Source organism: Macaca nemestrina, chromosome 1 (genome assembly GCF_043159975.1).
Source record: "Macaca nemestrina isolate mMacNem1 chromosome 1, mMacNem.hap1, whole genome shotgun sequence".
Lineage (NCBI taxonomy): Eukaryota > Metazoa > Chordata > Mammalia > Primates > Cercopithecidae > Macaca > Macaca nemestrina.
Genome location: NC_092125.1, coordinates 104,854,885 through 104,864,574, shown reverse-complemented (window position 1 = coordinate 104,864,574; position 9,690 = coordinate 104,854,885).

Genomic DNA, 9,690 nt, shown 5'->3' with positions numbered 1-9,690 from the left:
CTTTTGTATATTGATCTTGCAACTTTATTGAACTCACTTATAAGTTCTAGTAGCTTTTTTGGATAATCTATCCAGTTTTCTACATAGATGATCATGTCATCTATGAATAAAAGGAGTTTTATATCTTCCTTCCCAATTTAGATGCTTTTTTTTTTTTTTCTTCTCTTATTGCACTGGCTAGAACCTCCAGTAGAATGTCGAACAGGTGATGAGAATAGACATCACTGCCTTATTCCCAGTCTTAGGGAGAAGACATTTAGTATTTCACCATTAAGTGTGTTGTTAGCAGTAGGGCTTTTATAGATATTCTTTATGAGGCTGAGTATATTCCATCTACATTAAGCCATTTTCTCATTGCTATAAATACTTGAGACTGGGTCATTTATAAAGAAAAGAGGTTTGATTGGCTCACTGTTCTGCAGACTTTACAGGAAGCATGGTGCTGGCATCTGCTCAGTTTCTGGGGAGGCCTCAGGAAGCTTACAATCATGGCAGAAGGCAAAGGAGGAACAGGCATGTCACATGGCAAGAGTGAGTAGGAGCAAGAGAGAGGGAGAATGTGGGGAAGGTGCCATACACTTCTTTTATTTTTTTAATGAATTCAGACAAGTTCTCACTATGTTGCCCAGGCTAGGCTGGTCTTGAACTCCTGGGCTCAAGTGATCTTCCTACCTTGGCCTCTGCCACACACTTTTAAACAAACAGATCTCGCGTGAACTCAGAGCAAGAGCTCACTTATGACTAAGTTGATGGCCCAAGCCATTCAAAAGGGATCTGCGCCCATGATCCAAACACCTCCCACAAGGCCCCAGCTCCAACACTGGGGATTACATTTCAACATGAGATTTGGGCGAGGACAAATATCCAAACTATATCACCATCCTAGTTCAAGCTTGCTGACAGATTTTATCAAATGTGAATACAGGGTTTGTACCAAATTAGTCATTAGGAAAATGCAAATAAAATGCCAATGAGGGCCAGGCACCATGGCTCACACCTGAAATCCCACCACTTTGGGAGGCCAAGGCAGGCAGATCACTTGAGGTCAGGAGTTCGAGACCAGCCTGGCCAACGTGGTAAGACCCCATCTCTACTAAAAATACAAAAATTAGCCCAGCATGGTGGCATGTATCTGTAGTTCCAGCTACTCAGGAGGCTGAGGCGGGAGAATCACTTGAACCTAGGAGGCGGAGGTTGCAGTGAGCTGAGATCATGGTACTGCACTCCAGCCTGGGTGACAGAGTAAGACTCTGTCTCAAAAAAAAAAAGTCAATGACATACCACTACATACCTTTATAACAGCTAAAAGGTAAAAGACTGGTCATATAAAGTATTGGTAAGAATGCACACCAACTGCAACTCTCATTCGCTATTTGTGGGAATGTGGTACAACCACTTTGGAAAACAATTTGGCAGGGATTTCTTAAAAAGTTAAAAAAAGTAAGCCAGGAGCAGTGGCACACACCTGTAATCCCAGCACTTTGGGAGGCTGAGGCGGGTGGGTCATCTGAGGTCAGGAGTTCAAGACCAACCTGGCCAACATGACAAAACCTTGTCTCTACTAAAAATACAAAAAGTAGCTGAGCTTGGTGGCACAAGCCTGTAATTCCAGCTACTTGGGAGGCTGAGGCAGGAGAATCACCTGAACGTGGGAGGCAGATGTTGCAGTGAGCCAAGATCGTGCCATTGCACTTCTGCCTGGGCAGCAAGAGTGAAACACTGACTCAAAAAAAAAAAAAGAAGTTGTTAAAAAGGTAGGCCGGTCACAGTGGCCTGTAATCGCAACACTTTGGGAGACCAAGGTGGATGGATCACCTGAGGTCCGGAGTTTGAGACCAGCCTGACCAACATGGTGAAACCCCGTCTCTACTAAATACAAAAAATTAGCCAGGCATGGTAGCGGGTGCCTGTAATCCCAGCTACTTAGGAGGCTGAGGCAGGAGAATCACTTGAACCCGGGAGGCAGAGGTCACAGTGAGCTGAGATTATACCATTGACTCCAGCCTGGGCAACAAGAGCAAAACTCCGTCTCAAAAAAAAAAGTCAAGGCTGGCCACGGTGGCTCACACCTGTAATCCCAGCACTTTGGGAGGCCAAGGTGGGCGGATCACCTGAGGCCAGGGGTTCGAGATCAGCCTGACAACATGGTGAAACCCCATCTCTACTAAAAATACAGAAATTAGCCGGGTGTGGTGGCACATGCCTGTAATCCCAGCTACTCGGGAGGCTGAGGCAGGAGAATCATTTGAACCCGGGAGGCAGAGGTTGCAGTGAGCCGCGATCACGCCATCACACTCCAGCCTGGGCAAAAAGACCAAAACTCCGTCTCAAAAAAAAAAAAAAGAAAAGTTAAAAAGATGGCTGGGCATAGGGACTCATGCCTATAATCCCAGCACTTTGGGAGGATGAGGCAGGCCTCAGTCTGGCAAACTCCTGGGCTCAGGAATGCTTGAGCCCAGAGGTTTGAGACCAGTCTGAGCAACATGGAGACCCCCTGTCTACAAAATACAAAAAAATTTAGCCGGGCATGGTGGTTTATGCCTCTAGTACCAGCTACTCGGGAGGCTGAGATGGGAGGATCACTTGAGCCCAGGGGCGTCGAGGCTGCAGTGAGCCATGATCATGCCACTGCACTCCATCCTGAGCAACAGAGTGAGACACAGTCTCCAAAATTAAAGTTAAGCCAGGCCTGGTGGCTCATGCCTGTGGTCCCAGCACTTTAGGAGGCTAAGGCAGGCAGATTGCTTGAGCCGAGGAGTTGAAGGTCACCCTGGGCAAACAAGGCAAAACCCAGTCTCTACAAAAAAACACAAAAAGTAGCTGGGCATGGTGGCAGGCACCTGTAGTCCCAGCTACTCAGGAGGCTGAGGCAGAAGAATCGCTTGAGCCCAGGAGGTGGAGGTTGCAGTGAACTGAGATCCTGTCACTGCATTCCAGCCTGGGCGACAGAGCAAGACTGTCTCAAAAACAAAAGTCGGCTGGGCGCAGTGGCTCACGCCTGTAATCCCAACACTTTGGGAGGCTGAGGTGAGTGGATCACCTTAGGTCAGGAGTTTGAGACCAGCCTGACCAACATGGAGAAGCCCCGTCTCTACTAAAACTACAAAATTAGCCAGGCTTAGTGGTGCATGCCTGTAATCCAAGCTACTCAGGAGGCTGAGGCGGGAGAATTGTGTGAACCCGGGAGGCAGAGGTTGCGGTGAGCCGAGATCGCATCATTGCACTCCAGCCTGGGCAATAAGAGCGAAACTCCATCTTAAAAAAAAAAAAGTTGAAAAGATATTTACCTGAGAGAAATGAAAGCACATGTCCACACAAAGACTTATACATGTTGTACATGAATGTGTATAGTTGCTTTATTTGTCATATCCAAACACTAGAAACAACCCAAATATTCATCAACAGGTGAACTGGTAAACAACTGTGGTATATTCATACCACATACCAATAAGAAAAAGGAATGAACTACTGATACCATTAATTTGAGGTAGATGAACCTCAAAATAATTATGTTCAATGAAAGACACCAGACAATAAAGAATATATACTGTTCTTTGTATACAACTTTATTAATCTTTTTTTTTTTTTTTTTTTTTTAAGATGCAGTATGGCTCTGTCACTCAGGCTGGAGTGCAGTGGCACGATCTCAGTCCACTGCAACCTCTGCCTCCCTGGTTCAAGCAATTCTCCCACCTCAGCCTCCCACATAGCTGGGACTACAGGCATTAGCCACCACACCTGGCTAATTTTTTTTATTATTGTTTTTAGTAGAGACGGGGTTTCACCATGTTAGCCAGGCTAGTCTTGAATTCCCGACCTCAGGTGATCTGCCTGCCTTGGCCTCCCAAAGGGATTACAGGCATGAGCCACTGCATCCGGCCAAATTTTATTATTCTTTATATAAAATCCTTGAAAATATGAACATCCATAGAGACAGAAAGCAGACCAGTGGTTTCTTGGAGGTGAGGGTGGAGAATCAGGGAGAGGTGAGAAGAGGAATTACAAGGGACATGAGGAAATGTTTGAGAGTGATGAATATGTCCATGGTGATTGTACTGTGGTTTCACATATGTATACATATGTCAAAACTCAGTAAACTGTACTTTTTTTTTTTTTTTTTTGAGACGGAGTCTTACTCTGTTGTCCAGGCTAGAGTGCAGTGGGGCCATCTTGGCTCACTGCAACCTCCACCTCCTGACTCAAGTGATATGCCTGCCTCAGCCACCCAAGTAGCTGGAATTACAGGCACATATCACCACACCCAGCTAATTTTTGTATTTTAGTAGAGACAGGGTTTCACCGTGTTAGCCAGGCTGGTCTCGAATTCCTGATCTCAAGTGATCCACCCACCTCAGCCTCCCAAAGTGCTGGGATTACAGGTGTTAGCCACCGTGCCCCACCTAAATTGTACATTTTAAATATATGTAGTTATTATATTTTAATTATAGTTCAATGAAGTTGTTTAGAAATATAATGATAAATTCTTAGGCTGTTAGTGTTACAAATCATGATTAAAATAACATCTACATTCATGGGTGGGTAATAAATTAAAAAAAAAAAAGAAGTAGTAAAATAACAGACACATAATATTAAAAATAACTTGGCCAGGCATGGTGGCCCATGCCTGTAATCCCAGTAGTTTGGGAGGCCAAAGTGGAAGCTTCGTTTGAAGCTAGAAGTTCAAGACCAGCCCTGGCAACATACCAAGACCCCATCTCTACAAAAAAAATTTAAAATTAGCCAAGCATGGTGGCGCGTATCTTAGTCCTAGCTACTCCAGAGGCTGAGGCGGGAGGATCACTTGAGTCCAGGATTTGGAGGCTGCAGTGAGCTATAATCATGCCACTGCATTCCAGCCTGGGTGACAGAGGGAGACCCTGTCTTAAAGAAGAAAATAGGCCGGGCGCGATGGCTCAAGCCTGTAATCCCAGCATTTTGGGAGGCCGAGACGGGCGGATCACGAGGTCAGGAGATCGAGACCATCCTGGCTAACACAGTGAAACCTCGTCTCTACTAAAAAATACAAAAATATAGCCGGGCGAGGTGGTGGGCGCCTGTAGTCCCAGCTACTCGGGAGGCTGAGGCAGGAGAATGGCATAAACCCGGAATGTGGAGCTTGCAGTGAACTGAGATCCGGCCACTGCACTCCATCCCGGGCGGCAGAGTGAGACTCCGTCTCAAAAAAAAAAAAAAAAAGAAAAGAAAAAGATAAATAAGTAGCTTAATACTCTGAGATTATAACCACAAAGTTAGCAAAGACTATAGGTTGAGTATCCCTTATCCAAAATGCTGGGGACCAGAAGTGTTTTGAATTTCTGATTTTTATTTTAAAATATTTGCATTATACTTGCCAGCTGAGCATCCCAAATACAAAAATACAAAATACAAAATGCTCCACTGATCGTTTCCTTTGGGTGTCATGTCAAGGCTCAAAAAGTTTTGGACTTTGGAGCATCTCAGGTTTCAGATTTTTGGACTCGGAATGGTCAACCTGTAGCAGTAAGGTGGGGAGAATGTCTTGAAATAAAAAGCAGCTAAGGCTCTCACCATAACATACAGTGTCAAAAGTCAGGGTTATTCTTGGTTTTTATATTTAGGGAAATATCAGTTTAAAAAAAATATGGGCTGGGCGCAGTGGCTCATGCCTGTAATCCTAGCACTTTGGGAGGCCAAAGCAGAAGGATCACTTGGGCCCAAAATTTCAAGACCAGCCTGGGCAACACAGCGAGACCCCATCTCTACCAAAAAAAATTTTTTTTTAATTAGCTGGGCATGGTGGTACACACCTGTGGTTCCAGATACTCAAGAAGCTGTGATAGTAAGATCACCTAGGCCCAGGAGGTTGGGGCTGCAATGAGCTGTGATTGCACCACTGCACTCCAATCCAGGCGACAGAGCAAGACCTTGCTTAAAAAAAAAAAAAGGGCCGGGCGCGGTGGCTCAAGCCTGTAATCCAGCACTTTGGGAGGCCGAGACGGGCGGATCACGAGGTCAGGAGATCGAGACCATCCTGGCTAACACAGTGAAACCCCGTCTCTACTAAAAAATACAAAAAAACTAGCCGGGCGAGGTGGCGGGCGCCTGTAGTCCCAGCTACTCAGGAGGCTGAGGCAGGAGAATGGCGTGAACCCGGGAGGCAGAGCTTGCAGTGAGCTGAGATCCAGCCACTGCACTCCAGCCTGGGCGACAGAGCGAGACTCCGTCTCAAAAAAAAAAAAAAGAAGCTGGGCGCGGTGGCTCACGCCTGTAATCCCAGCACTTTGGGAGGCCAAGGTGGGTGGATCACAAGGTCAGGAGATCGAGACCATGGTGAAACCCCATCTCTACTAAAAATACAAAAAATTAGCCGGGCACGGTGGCGGGTGCCTGTAGTCCAGCTACTCAGGAGGCTGAGGCGGGAGAATGGTGTAAACCCGGGAGGCGGAGCTTGCAGTGAGCTGAGATCTGGCCACTGCACTCCAGCCTGGGGGACAGAGCAAGACTCCGTCTCGAAAAAAAAAAAAAGAAAAGAAAAAATTATGAGGCTGGGTGCAGTGGCTCACGCCTGTAATCCCAGCACTTTGGGAGGCCAAGATGGGTGGATCATCTGAGGTCAGGAGTTCGAGACCAGCCTGACCAACATGGTGAAACCTCATCTCCACCAAAAATACAAAAATTAGCTGGACATGGTGGCAGGAGCCTGTAATCCCAGCTACTTGGGAGACTGAAGCAGGAGAATCGCTTGAACCCAGGAGGTGGAGGTTACAGTGAGCTGAGATTATGCCACTGCACTCCAGCCTGGTCCAGCCTGGGTGACAGAGTGAGACTCCATCTCCAAAAAAAAAAAAAAATTATGAACTTCGAATCCGGCAGACAGTGGGCTTCCTATTTTTTTTTTTTTTTTTTTTTTTTTTTTTTTTGAGACGGAGTCTCGCTCTATCGCCCAGGCTGGAGCGCAGTGGCCGGATCTCAGCTCACTGCAAGCTCCGCCTCCCGGGTTCACGCCATTCTCCTGCCTCAGCCTCCCGAGTAGCTGGGACTACAGGCGCCCGCCACCTCGCCCGGCTAGTTTTTTGTATTTTTTTTTTTAGTAGAGACGGGGTTTCACCGTGTTAGCCAGGATGGTCTCGATCTCCTGACCTCGTGATCCACCCGTCTCGGCCTCCCAAAGTGCTGGGATTACAGGCTTGAGCCACCGCGCCCGGCCGTGGGCTTCCTATTTTAAGAGGCATCAGTACCAACCTGTCACAACGTAGACAGACCCACTGGCTTCCCAAGTCATAATCCTGTGACTCCTCTAAATACCCAGAGCCAAGAAAGCAGGGCAGCACCCCTCCCGGAGGACACAGGAGACCCACCAGTCCCTAACCCCCTGTCTGCATCAACCCTAGTACCACACTTGATAGGTTCGCATCCATCCAGAGCTTTGACCCTCATCGCCTATGAAGGCAGGGATTCACTGGCTTCCAAACTGAGAAGGTGCCACCACATTCCCACATGCTGAAGACACCCCCCTCAGGGAAGGTGACAAAACCCAGGGTTTCTGGCACAAGTTTGAACTCCTCCATCTCCCCAGCTGCTGTGGCTAATCGGTCCCCAAGTTCTGTGGAACCCACCCTGTCTAGGATTCTTTCTGAAAGGTAAACTCTGTGATTGCAGGGCCCGTGTCTCTCTTATAGCTGTGTCCCTAGCTCTGAGAGCCACAGCAGGTGCTCAGGAAGTGGAGGTGGTTGAATGCGTGGTGAGACAGGACCACAGAAGACATGCTGGAATCAAGCAGGTAATGATGCCATGCAGTAGGTGTTTCCTCACCTCCAACCCGGAGGTTCTGACTGGGCTCCTGTGCCCGGGACCTCTGCTCCCCTTCAGGCAGTGAGCCAGTATCACTGATGGGAATATGCCCGGTATCAGGTGGGTTGGGTCCGAAACAAGGTTGAATGCCACCACTGACCCATCTGCTTTCCAGTGACCCTCTCTCCATCAGCCTGTGCTGCTTCTTGCTTGGAATATTGCAGAAGCCTCTTAGCCGGCCCCATGGACTCTACATTCTCCCTGGTTTGATTGTGTCCTTCCTGCCCTTCTTTTTTTCTCAGAGACAGTCTCACTCTGTTGCCCAGGCTGGAGTGCAGTGGCGAGATCTCTGCCTCCCAGGTTCAAGCAATTCTCCTGCCTCAGCCTCCTGAGTAGCTAGGATTACAGGCACCTGCCACCATGCCCAGCTAATTTTTGTATTTTTGGTAGAGGCGGGGTTTTACCATGTTGGCCAGGTTGGTCTTGAACGCCTGACCTCAATGATCCACCCTCCTTGGCCTCCCAAAGTGCTGGGATTACAGGCATGAGCCACCCCACCCCGGCCCCCATTTGACTTCTTTATACTTGTTAAGGTTTGTAACCCAAAAACTTTGCCTCCCACATTCATCAGAGTTGGCCTCAGTGACTTCTGGACATTTTCATGACTGGGATTGTTCACAATCATCTGCTCCCAGCTCCAGAGAGGGATTTCCAAGCAGCAACGGCAGTGGCCCTGGGACAAGGGGTCAGTGCTCACCCTGGCACGGCAGGCCTGGGGTGTCATGGAAGCGCACCCTCCTTCCCAAAGAACTGAAGTTGTCTTTGGCACTGCCTTCAGGTTCCTGGGCACCTGGGGGGTGTCTGTTTCTGATCGAGATCAAGAGCTCCTTAAGGAACAGTCCTGTGACCTGTTCATCTTTATGTCCCCAGTGCCTGGCACCCAGCAAGGATGATGGCAGCAGAGCAGAGGAGATCTGGGCAGAAATGTACAAAATTCAGTTTGGGTCACACTGAAACTGTAATTTCTTTGGCTGTCCCCTTATCTGTGAGAACACAATTTGTGGGAGGATTACGAAGCCAGGGCCAGAGTTGGAGGACTTAGGCTTGACCTGGGGACAGCAAGGAGCCTTGGGACTTTGTACCACACCCATAGGAATGTGCAGAAGGGGCCTGGTCAGGAGTCTAGTGGCCTGGGTTCCACCCAGCACTGACACTTACTAAGCCCTCTAACCCTGGAGAAGTTGTTTCACTTCTCTGAGTTCTTGGCATCTGCCAAATGCAGATGAAAATCCTATCCTCACCCATTTCAGGGGGTGGCTATGAAGAATCTAGAAGAAATTTGGAAATTATAAAAGGCTATATAAATTACAAGGGCAGGGTCGGGCATGGTGGCTCACACTTGTAATCCCACCACTTTAGGAGGCCAAGGTGGGAGCATTGCTTAAGTTCAGGAGTTCAAGACCAGCCTGGGCAGCAGAGCAAAACCTTGTCTCCACTAAAAATGAAAAAAATTAGCCGAATGTAGTGGTGTGTGCCTGTAGACCCAGCTACTTAGCAGGCTGAGGCAGGATTGCTTGAGCCCAGGAGGTCAAGGCTGTAATGAGCTATGATCATGCCACTGCATGCCAGCCTGGGTGACAGAATAAGACCCTGTCTCAAAGAAAAAAAGAGGCGGGGAGGGAGCACTTGCTGGTGGCACTTTCTGTGGATCACAGCCTTTCATGGGGCTATCCCAGAGGGTAAGGCCCTCAACCCAATCCCACCTCCAACATAAACAGGCCTATTGCCTGTGAGGTGCAGCATAGGTCAACCTGTGCAGGATACATTCTAGCCAGGTGGGAGGTGGAACAGGGACCCCCTCCCAGCCACCATGACACCCTAAGGCCTTCTAAACCCCACCCAAGCCAGGCTGGCATCAGG